General features: G+C 38.5%; 1 pseudogene; it reads right to left on the reverse strand.

Annotated features, from left to right (window-relative positions):
• Positions 1-2,067: 2,067 nt before the first annotated feature.
• Positions 2,068-11,286, reverse strand: LOC141540746 (olfactory receptor 2Y1-like; annotated as a pseudogene).
• Positions 11,287-12,562: the final 1,276 nt, after the last annotated feature.

Genomic DNA, 12,562 nt, shown 5'->3' on the forward strand with positions numbered 1-12,562 from the left:
GATGCCCATCAATTAGAGAATGGCTGAATAATTGTGGTATATGAATATTATAGAATATTATTGTTCTGTAAGAAATGACCAACAGGATGATTTCAGAAAGACCTGGAGAGACTTACATGAACTGATGCTGAGTGAAATGAGCAGGACCAAGAGATCATTATATACTTCAACAACAATACTATATGAAGATCAATTCTGATGGACTTGGCCATCTTCAACAATGAGATGAACCAAATCAGTTCCAATAGAGCAGTAATGAACTGAACCAGCTACACCCAGAGATGACTATGAATCACTACATAGAATTCCCAATTCCTCTATTTTTGTCCACCTGCATTTTTTATTTCCTTCACAGACTAATTGTACACTATCTCAAAGTCCTATTCTTTTTGAACAGCAAAACAACTGTTTGGACAAGTATTTAAAAAAAAAAAAAAAAAGTTATCAAACTGTGCATACCCTTTGACCCAGCAGTATTACTACTGGGCTTATATCCCAAAGAGATTTTAAAGAAGGGAACGGGACCTGTATGTGCAAGAATGTTTGTGGGAGCCCTCTTTGTAGTGGCCAGAAGCTAGAAACTATGTGGATGCCCATCAATTAGAGAATGGCTGAATAAATTGTGGTATATGAATATTATGGAATATTATTGTTCTGTAAGAAATGACCAGCAAGATGATTTCAGAAAGGCCTGGAGAAACTTACATGGACTGATGCGGAGTGAAATGAGCAGGACCAGGAAATCATTATATACAATAATACTATATGATTCTTGGGCAGCTAGGTGGCACAGTGGGTAGAACACCAGCCTTGAAGTCAGAAGGACCTGAGTTCAAATCTACTCTCAGACACTTAACACTTCTTAGCTGTGTGGCCCTGGGGCAAGTCACTTAACCCCAATTTCTCAGAAAAAAAAAATACTATATGATGATCAATTCTGATGGACGTGGCCCTCTTCAACAATGAGATGAACCAAATCAGTTCCAATAGAGCAGTAATGAACTGAACCAGCTACACCCAGCAAAAGAACTCTGGGAAATGAGTGTGAACCACTACATAGAATTCCCAATCCCTCTATTTTTGTCTGCCTGCATTTCTGATTTCCTTCACAGACTAATTGTACACTATTTCAAAGTCCAATTCTTTTTATACAGCAAAATAACTGTATAGACATGTATACATATATTGTATTTAACTTCTTATATTTTAACATATTTAACATGTATTGGTCAACCTGACATCAGGGGGAAGGGGTGGGGGGAAAGAGGGGAAAAGTTGGAATAAAAGGTTTTGTACATGTCAATGCTGAAAAATTACCCATGCATATATCTTGTAAATAAAAAGCTATAATAAAAATTAATTAATTAATTAATTAATTAATAAAAAGAAACTTGGATAGTCCTGAAGGACACTGAAGAAGGCTGGAGTTCTACCATTCTCACCAACTCCACTCTATCCTTCCTGTAGGGCAGGATATATATTTATAATAAAGAAAGTTTCATACCAATGGGTTTTGGGAAAAGGGTTATAGTCATTACTTTTCCTCTTTTCTAACTTTTTTTTTCCTTTGTCCTCTCCCTTTTCTTCTCTTACTTTTTTCTCCCTCACTACAATCATACCCTAATTGTTCTCTGAAGAAAGAGACCCCCCCCCCCAGCCTTGGGCATGGCTCACACAGGGCATGGCTCAGGTAATCTGAGGGTAGCCTTGTAAGGGTGAACAAGATGGCGATGGGAGGAAGGGGTCCCACCCTAAGGAGCAATGTGGCCCTTCCCAGGAGAGACATGCCAGACCTTAGAGGGGAGTACCTTGAATACCCTTATTAGGAAAGGAATGCATACAACATGTATCTACTACAGGCTAGCATGTGATTATGTATGAAGTAGTAACTAGAAGCAAGCACCAAGATGACAAAAGCACCTGCAGTCTTTGTAATAAATGGAGTCTCACACCACCCTGGCTCTCACAATCTTCACTGTGTTAGGGCCATGACCCCTAACAATTTATTAGTGGAAGATCTTCATTGTTTCCTCTATCCCAATGTTCTTTCTCTCTTTATCACCTTTCTCAAAAGCTGCCTTCATATATATTCCTCAGAGTATAAATAAGAGGGTTGAGCATTAGAGTCATGATAGTATAAAAGAGAGCAGCAAACTTCCCATGACTTGTAGCGTATCTATGAATGGATTGGAGATAAGTATAGATGGCAGATCCATAGAAAAGAAAGATCACCATGAGATGGGACCCACATGTCTCAAATGCCTTTCTTTGTCCTGCTGTTGACTTAATATTCACTACTGTCTGTACTGTGCACATATAGGAGCCCAAGATAAGTGAGGTAGGTAATACCAAAATGATGACCCAGGCTACAAACATCTTGACTTCTGTCTGTTCTCTATCCTTACATGCCAACTTTAAGAGTACAGGCATTTCACATAAAAAAAAAAAAAAATGGTCCAAATAGTGTAGGCCATAGAGAGGAAGAGTCATCATAAGCCCCATCTGTGCCACTGTGCCACTGAGTTGACAAAACCTCCAAACCAGGAGATAGTAGCAAGAAGAAAGCAGAGCCAGGGTTGCATGGTAGTAGTGTACTGTAGAGGCTGACAGATAGCAACATAGCAATTAAAAGTCATCCCTACCAGAAGAACATATTCAGCAGAACCTAGGGCAAGGATAATGAAGAGTTGAGTCACACAACCTCCATAAGTGATGATCTGGTCAGACCCATGCAGATTAAGCAGCAGTTGAGGGACAGTGCTAATTGTATAGCAAATGTCTAGGAAAGAGACAGAGAAAGAAATACATAGGGGTGTGAAGCTAAAGGAACAATGAGACAAGACAATGATGACTATGTTGCCAACCAAGGTTAGGATGTAAAAGATCAAGATAACCACAAAGAGAAGAAGTTCCAGAGGGGACCAATCTGAGAATCCCAACAAAATGAAGTCTACTAGTATTGAATTGTCTCATAGCCCATTACCTATGAAGACATTAAAATATAATTGAATATTTCACATTAAGAATTTGGCTAAATTCTATTTGTTTCTCAATACTCTCATTCTTTCTCCTCTTCTACTTTACTACTCTTCTACATCTATGCTAATGTTTTCTTCTGCCCATAATAGTCATTTGCTCTGCCAAATTATGTCTTATTCTACTCAATTATTTTCTATACTATTCCGTTTGTTCTTTCCATTCTCTATTCTCAGTCTTGTTAATATTCTTCTTTATCTATGGTTGTTTTAAGTTGTTAAAGTCAAGGGCTAATGATATAAAAATCATATTTATGGTTTCCTTTGTGCTTCACTTAGCTTCTCTCAGCTCTGTGGCAAGACAAGATTCCAACCATGATCAGCCTTTCTTTTCACCTCTATTCACTTATAGTAACGTTATTGAGAAATATGTAAAATGCTTTACCAGTTTTAAAGCATCATATGTTACTTATTATTGTAGTTACTGTTCTAAAGAGAAATGCAATCTATCTTACTTTAGACAATCTAAAAGCACATATCCTTTTTATAAGCTAAATAGTACCTATCAATGCCAAAAATAAGCCATTACAAATTATGCAGTGGATAAAAAACTAGATATGGAGTCAGGAAGGCCTGAACTCATAGCCAGCCTCTGACAGTTACTAGTTGTGTGACCTTGGGCATTTGATGAGCTTACTTCATTTTCTTTTTTATAGAAAAACTAAAGGGCATAGTTCAAAGAATTTCCCATGTTCTTATTGTATAGGGCTAAAACTCTGAGTAGGTGCACTTGGACAATTGAGCACTTAAGGCTAATTACTTATTGGACAATAACTCTGTTAGAATATGCTTGGAAAATGGCCCTTCCCACTATTCCGTGCTGGCTCGATCTTTTGGTGTATACAGAGAATTGTAGGAGGGATTAGGGGGTGGAGTAAGACAAGCCAGGGTCACTTTGGCAGTAGAGGAAGAGAAGGAAGGTCATGGAGATCCTGTGTCCATTCCCTTCACTTCTACCCCTAAAGACCAAAAGTAAAGACCAAGAACTTTTGCTTATCCTAAGTCCAGCTGATTCTAAGGTATCCAGAGTGCTAACTCGGTCTTCACATTTGGTACCCAATGTGTGGACCAACGACCCTAATTTCACAGAAGAAGTCCCCGGTGACCAGGAAATAGGATGAGTATTTTCATAGACAAACAGGAAACTTACTTTGTTAAGGATTAAACTAGTACCCTTTTCTAGCTGAAATAGGGCAGATATCAGAAAAAGATTCTCCCCCATCCCCAGCCCCACCCCCACCCCTACCCTGAGGGAGTGTTATAGAAATCATACTTAAGTTGATCAAGGGACAAGGCTTAATTGTAACTTGGGAACAGATAGTGATCTGTTGACTCTTGGGTACATTAGAATGCGTGTCCCCTTGGTTCTTAAAGGAAGAAGATATTGGGGCAGATAATTGGAAACTAGTAGGAAATCAACTATGTGAATACTACAATGATAAAAGTCCTGATTCAATTTCCAAGGAAACATTTGATATACACAACATAATACAATTGGCCTTAAAGAATCCTGCAAATTATAGAAGAAAAAAAAAGTTTCAAGAACAGCCAATTGAGGAAGTGTGAGGAAAAAGAGGAAGACAAAGGACAAATTAATGGCAATACCACCGGAGGGCATGAGGATTTAAGGGAAGTTGAAAGGTATGGTGAAGGGTGTGGTGATTCTCCCTCTGGCAAGGTAGCTTCAACCCATCCTAAACCAGAACTAGTTCTTAACAAGCCCCCATCAACTCCACCTTCCAGGATGGAAGAGTAGTGTGAGGGGCAGTGATTTCACCAGCACTCCCCTCCTATAACTAGTTTGCAAAAGGCACTACTTAAACCCACAGAAGAAGAGCAGGATTTAGCTGATTTGAAAATAGGAATATATCTGGTGATTCAACAGTTTAACTCTTCAGATCAAGAAAGTAGAAGATATACACCTTTTGATATACAAATCCTCAAAGACCTGAAAAAGTCTTGCACTCTTTATGGGGCTACATCAGCTTAAGTTAAGATGTTATTATAGAATTTGGCTTATGAAGTCTTAACCCCTAGGGACTGGAAATCTATACCAAGGACATACTTGGACAAAACTTGTGGCTTTCTGTATATAGTGAGCTCTGTAGGATACAAGCCCAACAAAATAGTCAAAGTGGAGTTAATACTCCAATAGCCTATGACCAATTAACAGACATTTCAGTACAGATTAATTACCCCATAGCAGCATATGAGCAAATTGCTGCTGCTGCGATCAAAGCATGGGCTTTTCTCCCTGGTAAAAATGACAAGGATGAGGCCTTCACAAAAATAGCACAAGGGCCAAATGAACCTTTTGCTGATTTTGTGGGACATTTGCAGACAGCTGTCAAATGAACTAATAGTGAAAATGCAGTAACAGAAATTGTGATAAGGTAACTTGCTAAAGAAAATGCTAATGAGGTTTGTAGAAGAATTATACAAGGACTACTCAAGGATGCTCCTTTAGAGGAGATCATAAGACACTGTGCCAGAGTGGTATTTACCTTTTATTGCCAGGCTATGATGCAGACTTCCCAAGATCTGAACATGGGAAGACAGGGTCCCTTTTGGCAAGGGACTTCACTTGTCAATGAAGACAAGACACTTGTCAATGCTTTCAATGTGGTAAAGTAAGGCATCTGAAACCTCAATGTTGGCATAGAGACAGAGTGAGAAAACAGGGTGGGAGAAGAAGACCCAATACCACATGTCCAAAATGCAACAGAGGCTTCCAGTGGGCATCAGAATGTAGACTGATTCAGGGAAATGGGATGAGGGGCCCAGTCCCAGGGCCCAAAGCAAAAAATACTTGAGGCATGATGGCAGCTGATGCTATACCCAGAGAATGCCTAGAAGTACAGTACCCAGATATGATCAATCAGCCAGGAAACCATCTGATGGGAGAAAGGGATTACACAATCACTCAGCCAGGAAGGAACCTAATGGGAGAAAGGGATTACAATTGGGGAGAATAGAGTTGTATGTAGCTGGGACAACTGAGATATCCCCTGGAGAGGTGAAATCTGTTCCTCTCCAGCCTATGGATCCTTTGCCTCCAGGCACACTAGGCTTGACCATTTCACCTCCTGAGAGTACTTACAAAACAGTGTCCATCCATACACTGATATGGGAAACTGGGGAATGTGTAGATAATATCCCAGTCACTAATACAGGTAGACAATGTGTGACTTATCAACCAGGAGAAGTAGTAGCGTCAAGTTTACTGATACAGACTCCTAATAAGCAATCTGGTGCTAGTTGCCCAGATTCTGACTCCATACAACAGAATCCAGGAATATTCTAGAGTGTAGCAGTTACAACCTTCTCTAAGTCCTTGGAATTCCCCAGTATTTGATGTAAGAAAGAAATCTGGAAAATGGAGGATGTTGACTGATTTAAGAAAGGTAAATGAACAAATGGAAACTATGGGAACTCTTCAGCCTGGACTTCTATCTCCTACTCAATTGCCTACAGAATGGCCTCTTTGGGTTATAGACATTAAGGATTGTTTCTATTCTATCCCTCTAGATAAGGAGAATATGAAAAGATTTGCCTTTTCAGTGCCAAGTGTTAACTTAGCCGAGCCTTATAAAAAGATGTGAATGGACAGTTTTGCCACAGGGAATGAAAAACAGCCCTAGTATGTGCCAAATGTATGTTGCTGCTGCTCTTGCTCCAGTAAGAAAGGGGAAGCCACAGGTAACCCTAGAGAGCTTCTAAATCTAGCTCTTCATACTATTAACTTCTTGATTTTTTACAAAGATGCACTGGCTCCAGCAGACAGGTTTTATAACCCACCAGAAGGCAGTGTCCAGTGCAAGCAGCTGCACTATCTTTAGATAATCACCAGGTGATGTGGAGAAACCCAGAAAGTGGTGAATGGAAGGGACCAAATAGGTTAACTCTTGGGGGAGAGGGTTTGCTTGTATCTCCACAGGTGGAAAAGGAATCAGATGGGTGCCAATGGGCAGTATTTGCCTTGTCCATCAGAGAGAGACGGAGCAGACCCTTTTTTTTATTATTAATTTTATAATTATAACATTTTTTACAACAATATCCCTTGTACTCCTTTCTGTTCCGAATTTTCCCCTACTTCCCTCCACCCTCTCCCCTAGATGGCAGGCATTCCCATACATATTAAATATGTTATAGTATATCTGGTACAATATATATGTACAGAACCCAATTTTGTTGTTGTTGTTATTGCAAAAGAAGAATTAGATTTGGAAGGAAGTTTAAATTAAACTTAAAATTAAAAAGTTTACACTCATTTCCCAGTGTTCCTTTTCTGGGTGTAGCTGATTCTGTCCATCAGTGATCAATTGGAATTGGATTAGCTCTTCTCTGTGTTGAAGATATCCACTTCCATCAGAATACATTCTCATACAGTATTGTTGTTGAAGTGTATAATGATCTCCTAGTTCTGCTCATTTCACTCAGCATCAGTTCATGTAAGTCTCTCCAAGCCTCTCTGTATTCATCCTGTTGGTCATTTCTTATAGAACAATAATATTCCATAACATTCATATACCATAATTTACCCAACCATTCTCCAATTGATGGGCATCCATTCATTTTCCAGTTTCTAACCACTACAAAAAGGGCTGCCACAAACATTTTGGCACATACAGGTCCTATTCCCTTCTTTAGTATTTCCTTGGGATATAAGCCCAGTAGTAGCACTGGTGGATCAAAGGGTATGCACAGTTTGATAACTTTTGGGGCATAATTCCAGATTGCTCTCCAGAATGGTTGGATTCTTTCACAACTCCACCAACAATGCATCAGTATCCCAGTTTTTCCACATCCCCTCCAACATTCATCATTATTTGTTCCTGTCATCTTAGCCAATCTGACAGGTATATAGTGGTATCTTAGAGTTATCTTAATTTGCATTTCTCTGATCAATAGTGATTTGGAACACTTTCATATGAGTGGAAATAGTTTCAATTTCATCATCTGAAAATTGTCTGTTCATATCCTTTGACCATTTATCAATTGGAGGATGGCTTGATTTCTTATAAATTCAATTCAATTCTCTGTATAGCAGACCCTTGAAATGAAGGAGAAGACCCAAGAAACATCAGATGGTTCCATCTCTGATTGTGCCCATCATAGAAAGAGCCTGGCAGTTATGGCTTTTGACTCATGGACATCAAGAATTATTGGACTTCAAAATCCTCAGGAATCATTGGAATCCCTGAGACATGAAAAGACTGTTGTAGGACTTTAAAAACTTGCAGGGATCATTGGATTCCCTGACACATGAAGCAATGGACAATAAATTGGTTTTGGACTATCTCTTGGCTGCTAAAGGAAGCATATGTCTGATTCTTATTTACATACCCTCCTTCTAGGACTTCTGGAAATCTTTTACAATACCATGTTGAGTCATATTATTTCTTCTATTACTACTTGTATGTATAATTCATGCTTGTTACACCACATTGAGCCTGCACTGGCTGTGGGGGAGTCATCAGTAATAGCCTGTGCATTATTGCTATATGCTTGTGTAATACCTCCCATGCTGATAGGTTTGTGCATATCTGTTTCTAGTAAGACTCTTCAGCCCAGAAACCCTCTAGCAATCACCACTTCCCTTTGGTGCTTTTCATCTTCCTTCCTGAGATTTCAGGGAGGGCATGATCATCTCCTTTTTAGTGCTTTCACCTTCCTTCCTGAGAAGTTGGGGGAGGGGAGTGAAGAGAGGGATGATCACCTCCTTTTTGGTACTTTCACATCCTTTTATTGAGAAGTTAGTGAGAGCATGACCACCTGTGTTCTAAAACAAAAGAAAGTGGGAGATGTAAAGGGCTGAAACTCTGAGTTGATGCACTGGAATCAGAAAACTGAGCACTTAAGGCTAATTATTTATTGGACAATACTCTATTAGCATATGTTTGAAAAATGGCCCTTCCCACTATTCTGTGCTGGCTCTATCTTTTGATGTAAACAGAGAATTGTAGGAGGGATTAGGGGGTGGAATAAGACAAGCCAGAGACACTTTGGTGGTAGAGGAGGAGAAGGAAGGTCATGGAAATCCTGTGTCCATCTCCTTCACTTCTACCCTAAAGACCAAGAATAAAGACCAAGGACTTTTGCTTATCCTGACTCCGGCTGACTCGAAGGTATCCAGGATGCTAACTCGGTCTTCACACTTATACTAGAGAGAAAACACATGATTGGGTCATAAACACAGGATTTAGTGAAAGATAGTTAATAAGAAGTAATCAATCTCCAAATGGCCCTTTAAAAAACTCCTTTTTAATAAAACTGACAATATTAAGAAATTATATTCCTCTAATCTAAAAATTACTTTCCAGACTTCCAGGTTTGGAGGTGTTAGAGACAGCAGGGCTTCTTAACTTTTTCCACTCACAACCCCTTTTCAACTGAGAAATTTTTATGTGATCCTGGGTATATAAGTATTTAAAATAGATATACAAATCAAACTTTTACTGATAATAAACCATAATTTATGACCTCCCCAATTCAGTTATGAGACCCCATTTAGAGTCCTGAATCACAACTGGTTTTTTTTTTTTTTTTTTTTTCACAACTGAAAAAGTTGGAAAATGGAGGAAAAAGTGGCTTCCTTAGAGAAAGGAATTAAGGCTGATAACTATATCTTAGAACAGAGTCCCATCTAAAGGGCTATGTCATCTTTTGCTAACCCTTGAAGTAACTGGTACTACGACCTACTCTTATGTACTGAGAAATGATTTAGATCTTGATGTCAAGGAAGAGGTCACTTTAATTGGTCCAAAAGATCACATTTCGGGAATGATTATTATTACCTTGTAATGTTAACCCCCAAATTGCATTTAAACAAGTTTCCTATAAATGTTACCCCAAATCATCTTTGGATAGTATAAACTAGTATAAATCATGAATCCCCTAATGTGGATATATATATATATATATACATATACACACACACACACACACACACACACACACACATATATTTACATTATTTGAAGATATAATTTTATAAGCTATGGTCATTAGTTTTGTGTGGTGCAGCAAGTCCTAACTAAAAATAACTACTCAGAGATTTCTCAAAGTGAAGAACAGAAGCTTTATTAGAATCTCCCAAGAAGCAGACAGTCCTCACCGATGTCTTCCAGAGAGAGGAGGTCGATTTCACAGAAGTTAAGGCCGATTATATAATCATAACCCACAAGAATCTATGACCTTCCCCTTGTCCACTTGATTTATACTGCCTGCTTAAATGGAAGTAGCACAGGTTTGTTAAATTCTAGACAAGCCAAAATAGTTGACTTATTCCAGATGTATTTACCTAAGTTTATGGTGGTCAGTTTCCCAAGGTTTGCAAATGCTTGCTTGCAGATGTGTTTGTCTAAGTTTATGGCACTTGAGCTAGTATGAGCATTCTATTATAAGGTTTGTACAAAAAATTTCATTTTCCAAACCCATCAGACCTTCATAAACTAAATTTAGGTTATAGGTTCAATCTACCTTAGTTAATAATTTTTAATCCCTCACAGTAAGGAGACTTATTAAGAGGTAAGTAATCCATTAAGCCAGAGGAGTTAGAAGATTTAACCAAGAAGACTTAGTTTACCTCAGGCTTCCTCAATCAACAAATTTGGAGACTTCTTGAATATCTCCAGGTCATCTTTTTCTCTAAGCAGTTAAGTAAAGGTCCATGTATTTCAGCTAGAAATCTCAGGTACTGCTAGAAGAGCAAGTCTTTTGCTCTTCTTCCCAGAGCCTTAATGATTAATAGTCCCTTGGTGATGAGTATTGAATTTCCTGCAGTTATTATTCTGAAAAGTCCTCAGTTTCCCATTTCACTTAGTTTTAACCCAATGGAAATGTGTAATAGAAATTTTAATTTGAATTTGAAAATTTGAATACCACTACAAGAGATTCATTGTTCACACTAATGGGAACCAAGCTGTAGACTAATGCTATATTTCTGAAAGAACTGTGTCTCAAAAGCAGTGTACAATATTCATGTTTTCTTTAACCCAGTCCACTGGAGCTCCAGTCTTTCCTGAAATTGCAGGATCCTGAAATCATACCTGGCACCAAAAGTTTGCTCTAAATGACTTGACTGCTTTAGAGATAAGATGGGGTATTTTGTGACTTAAATGGAATCTCTAAGTAAAAGACTATTGGTCAAAGGAAGCTGACTAACACTCAACTTGTCCCATGTGGGAAATACCTTATAGAATGCCTTCTTACCTTTGTGTCAAAGACTGAGTTTACTTCCTAGGGCCATGGTGGCCAGGGTGGTACATAGAGAAGCTATAATAGTTCTTAATCTTTTCCTAATACCAAGACAAGTAATGTAAGAAACAAGAGTTAGATAAAATTATATATAGGCAAATTAATATGGAGTTGAACTACTTTATTCAAGAATTCTGGTTAATGCTCTGATTTCAACCTAAAGATTGATTGATCCCCAAGGCCATTTCCATTGTTAGGCACATTACAGCCTAAGGCAAGACTTGCCATCCACCTCTCTGATTTAGTTATCCCTACCTCTAGGTCCATTAACAATACTAGTATAAGCTCTGACCCCAGTTCTCTTAGACCCTAGCTTTGACCTTCGTCCTGGTCTAGGCCCAGGCAATTCTACCTATTTCTTGCTTCTGCAATACCATCTTGCTTCTGTGGCTTCCAAGGCCATATTCCATTCTCTCCAGAATGAAATGCTCCTTCAGTTCCCATCCCTTTCATATCATTCTGTAACATATGCCTAGCTCCTCCATTTCCTGAATAGCTTTCATACCTCTTTTTTTTCCTGCCATGAGATAGGCCTCCTGGAAGCATAACATCACTACTTGCTCTTTCCCACCACTGGTATTCAACAAGGACTCACTCTTCAGTGGTTAATACAAGTATATCCTTTTACACTTTCTCTATCCCAGTGATTCTAAACTGCTGCAAATATATAAGTTCTGTTGCCTATCTTCAACTGCCCACACTCATTCTCATCTACTTCAACACTAACTCCACAATATTTCATTTAAGATTTGCTCATCCTTTCTACTATACTGACTAGAATACCTGCCCCATATTTAGCAGCCTTCCTTTATCTTAAATCTCTTTCTTTCTTATTTCTTCCATCTTCTGACACCTGGTTCCCTTCTTGTGATAATATTTCTCTCACCATCTTTTCAAATACTTTCACTCCCAGACATATGCACACACAAATACACTCATTGTGGTGGTTCAGTCATAATATTCCATATTTCCAGACTGCCTCTATTATCACCTTTTTTCCTTCATGAGTTCATGCTACTCAAATTTATCATTCAATCTAGATCTTGTTAAATACTGGCTTCCAAGACATTCTTCTTCAACGAGTTCAGTGCCTAATTCACAAACTTTCTCTCCTCCACAATTCCCACCCCCATGCCAAGAGGTTTCAACATATATATATATATATATATATTTTGATGATCCCTTAAATAGGCTAATTACTACATTCCTTAATCTACTTTTTTTCCCATGAACTACTATTCTACTCTTCCTCAGCTACACAAGAGATG

Source organism: Sminthopsis crassicaudata, chromosome 4 (assembly GCF_048593235.1).
Source record: "Sminthopsis crassicaudata isolate SCR6 chromosome 4, ASM4859323v1, whole genome shotgun sequence".
NCBI lineage: Eukaryota > Metazoa > Chordata > Mammalia > Dasyuromorphia > Dasyuridae > Sminthopsis > Sminthopsis crassicaudata.